Here is a 4,730-nt window from a genome sequence, read left to right on the forward strand (position 1 = left end):
GTTCGTGTTGTTTTTAGTTTTTTTTTTTTTGTTACTAAATATTTTTGTACTAATCATGTTTCTAAGATTGATAACAAGGTGTATTTTTGTCAAATTTAAAAATATAATTGGTGCAATTCAAATTTCGAAAACTATTTTCGAATGAGCAGCGGCCATTACTTTGGACAATAAAGCGCAAACCAAGTCTCAAACATTCTTGTATTAGATTTTGTATGCACGTGAAAGCATGGATGTGCAGAGCACGGTTGAAAGTTGAAACGAATAAAGAAGAGTGGGGAGAAAAAGAAGAGGAATATGATTCTTCCTCGGAGGTGTCTTGTTTTGATGACGGATCCTCTTAAGAATTTTTTACATAAAAATAATTGTATGTGAATTTTTACGTATTTTTTTTTTAAAGTTCTATACTCGCTAAAGAATAGTTAAATGTGAACACGGCCAAACCCAAACTACTCTAATTGAAGCCCATATCCATAATCTACTTATTAATAATGTGAATGTGGGTGAAATTCAGGTGTAGTTGACTTCACATGAAGTTGATAGTTGAGAGTTATTAGATGAAAATTTAGTCAAATCAATCAAATCATTTAACGATTCTCAACTATCAATTTCACGTGAAGCCGACTGAATTTCCACTGTGAAGGTGTTTTATAGGTAAGAGTAGAATATTAAGACTAGTTTGGGTAAAGAGGAAATTGAAGAGGGGTGTAGTAACCCGTGAATTCACACAAAATTAAAGACATGTGTATGTAGTAACATTTCACATTTTGTGTGAATAAATAAGAGGGTAGTGGGGACGATGATCCCACCTATGTGAAATTTAAATGTACTTTGGATACATTATATTGTCCCCATAATTAGGTTCTCTTTTTGTTTCCACTTTGTTCGGCCTTATGATAAAACCCATGTTGACTTACCAACTATGACCTTTGCCACGTGACTTCATCAAATATATATACTCACCACATTAATTGGAAGTAGGCACTAGCTACTTCCAATGCAAATCAACACTCTTAGGCTTAGCCCTTTGAATTAAACAGGATCTACCTACTATATATTATACCATGAAAGCTATGTTAGCTTCCGTAAATAAATTCCAATTTCATGTATCATAATAAATAGGTTGCCTACTTCAATTAAAATGTTCTAGTTATGGTGAAAAACTACTTGGACATCAATGATTCGATAAATAATTAAATGTATATAATATAGTTGGCTCAGATGACTACTGAAACTAGGATCTGACAGAAGCTTACATTGAATGTGGCAGCGTGTGGTGATTTTCCACCTTCTAATTTTTGTAAACGTCATTCATCAACTGACCAAGATTTTGCAAGGGACCTTTCATGCCATTCATTTTTTAACTCTTAATTAAATAATTTATCTGTATTTTCAGGTGTATGTCCAAATTATCAATCAAAAAAAGAAAAATACATACCCATTTCTATACTATATATAAAGCTTTTTTAAAACCAGATGTGACAAATAAGGGTAGAGCTTACTTAATTGGTTAATTTCCTTGATTTTCTAACACGTATAAGTAACCATAATAACCACTCAGATTTGATATTTTATGTAATTTATTATAAATGCTATAGAATTATGGATTCAACATTCAAGTAATAGAAATAGTCATTGAAGTAAATATCATATTATTGTAAATCCTAGAAATAAGTCATTTTGTATAACTGCTCTTAGAACACATTATTATTTTCTACTCCAATAAACATTTAGAAATTATTATATTGTCCATGTTACAGAAATGATCTATGCTACTTTATAATATTCGTTTCAATCATTTGGATATTGGAATCTAATTGGGTAGTAAGATGTGTGTACGTGGAAACTACATAATTATCAATTATGATATACCCAATCGAAGCTACATCCATATATTTGAGGATTTGAGACCCTAATTAATTATATGTAACTCATGCAGCGTTTTACTTTTACTATAATCGATTATTCACCGTATGAAGCGTCGTCTTCATCATTTGGCTACGTACTTTATGGAACTTAGCATAAGTTATGACGTCACACCCCATCAAAATTTCTTGACTCTTGGTGAACACATTACCGTGCTAAATCATTCCAACTTCAAACAACATACAACAAAACACACTACAATAAAAGAGAGCTATTTTAACATAATTTTTTTTAATAGTCATAGTTAAGTATAAAAATTAATATATATTTTTGACAAATATTATAAATGTTAAATTTTTTATATTTTTTTATGGGAAAGTCTAGGAGACCAGCAACTTTGTTAAATTTTTGTCAACATGTAACCAGCAAAAAAAATGAGTCATTAGATGAAATTTCACACCAATCTCACACCATTAAAACTATCTTAATGGCTATTTGATGGTTACAAATCACAAAAATTGCTGGCTCCCTAGCATTCCTCTTTTTTTATTTATAATTTTATTGTAGAAAATTATTCCTCAAATTTGACACTCATTTATTTTTAACATACTCCATTATTCATTTTTTTCGTTGAGTTCCGTCAATTTTGGCATCACACTGCTCTCAGTTTGAGATCATACTATTTATTCTTCATCTTCAAAATCTTAGTTTATTCTTCAGTTTCAAGATCTCATCTCATTCTTTGTTAAAAAATTTTTGTTGAGAATTTGTTATGGTCAATAAATGTCAAAATAAATTGTATTTTTTATGGTTAATAAGTATTAGAGATTTAAACTTTTTTTACAATAATTTTATCAAAATTATTCATTCATCACAAATTATTTTTGATAGCCAATATTTATCAAAGTAAGATTTAAACTTTTTTTACAATTACTTATATATGTTAAAAATACTATTTTTGACAAAATTTTTATTAACATATTTTTATAGTTAAAATAGTAGTATCAAAATTTATTTTTTTGACAAATTTTAATTTTTTTTACACATAATAATCCTTAAAAATAGTTTATATTGTTGTAGTTACAAGGACTATAGTGCTTAAATAATATTCTTATAAAGATGTTTATTTAATTTTCTTCTTATTCTATCTTTAGCTTCCATTTTTTCACGAGAATCTCGAGTTGGATTATTAAGAGAGAATGTGATTAAAAAGTAGATAACTTTAAAATGCAAGTTATGGAGAAGAGTATATATAATAGTGAAATTTCATATAAGAACATATACCAATTTCTATTAATGAAAGAAACCCAACATCGGTGTATATAATTAAGCACTTATACTCTACTTTAATGGAGGGAAAACACTATTATTATTGAAGAATCAGGAAAAGGAATAAGGCAGAATGGTTAAAGAAGGAACCCATGAAGTGATGATGAGGACGAAATATTAACCTTTTTAAATTGGAGAATATTTAAAGTGAAGCTCTTGCATGATGTTGGGTTGTCAAAGCATAATTAAACTAGAAAATAAAGTTGTTGAGCCCTAAATTATTGGAGAACCGTGTCACATTACCATTGGATGATCTTATTAGGGTATTAATTAATTGGGTTATAGTAGGTAATCAATGATTTTTTTGAACAACATGAAAAATGGACTTTAAAATTGACCCAATTCAAGTAAAACGCACTACACCTCCGAATTACTCACCTAAATTCTAATATTAAAATAACCATTCGCATACCTAGTAAATTGAACATCCGATGTATTCATTGTTCACATTGTTTAATATTTTTATTGTCTACCTATATTTTTCCTAATTATAATTAGGAGACCACTTTAATAAAGGCACTAAAAATGTGTTTTTTTAAAGACGTTTACACATGTCATGTTATTATTTGGACATTATTATTGAACCGGTTAATAAAAATAAACCAGAACAAAATCGGTTTATTATAGCAACAATAATAAACCTAATTATCTGCATTATAATTATTAGACTCGATTTGATCCAACCGAATTATGCCATTTAAACCGAATATCTTTAAATTTTTTTGATAAAAAGATAATTATATTCCTGACTTTTTATTGTTCAGACATTTAAATCCCTAAAAATTTAAAAATACAATTAAATCCCTAAAAAAATTAGGTTTATTGTTATTGTTATAAAAAAAATCGGTTTTATTCTAATTTGTTAAAAAATTTAAAAATAACCAGTTCATTAATACGTCTAATAATAATTGGACACGTAAATATTTTTACAAAAAGACGTTTTACGCATCTTTATGTGAGCATCCCCTTATAATTAATATTAATATTAATATTAATATTGTTGTTGCCCCGCTCCAATCTCCAAAAGAGTAGGCAAAGGAGAAACTAGCAGCAATAAAGGGTTTGACTATTGTGGCAACGGTTTACCAATATAATCATGCAGCTTGGAATAGAAAGTGGTTTTGTACCACTTTCATGGCCGTGCTTTGTGGACTCTAATAAGTAATTTAGGGCCATAAACAAATATTTATATGATTAATATACTTTTTTATTTTTTGGATCTTATATATTTGCATGAGTGATGGCTATAAGTAAATGAATACCATAGAAGCTAAGCATTCGAGAAAGTGGAAGCCCTATTCCATGAAATGAATTTGAACAGATATAAAATATTAAATCTGGTGAATTGAATGATTAGTTTTTTTGTTCGTTTAATCAAAGTGTTAGAGTGTGTTTAGAAAGTATTTAAGGAGTGAATTTTAATATTATTTTAAATTTAAATTCATGATTTGAAATAATTAATTGTATGAATGAAATTAATTTTGTATTTTTTATTATTTTATTTTTTTGTGGTTTTTTTATTTTTTTGTTAAGGACAA

The sequence above is a fragment of the Arachis ipaensis genome, chromosome B01 (assembly GCF_000816755.2).
Source record: "Arachis ipaensis cultivar K30076 chromosome B01, Araip1.1, whole genome shotgun sequence".
Classification (NCBI taxonomy): Eukaryota; Viridiplantae; Streptophyta; class Magnoliopsida; order Fabales; family Fabaceae; genus Arachis; species Arachis ipaensis.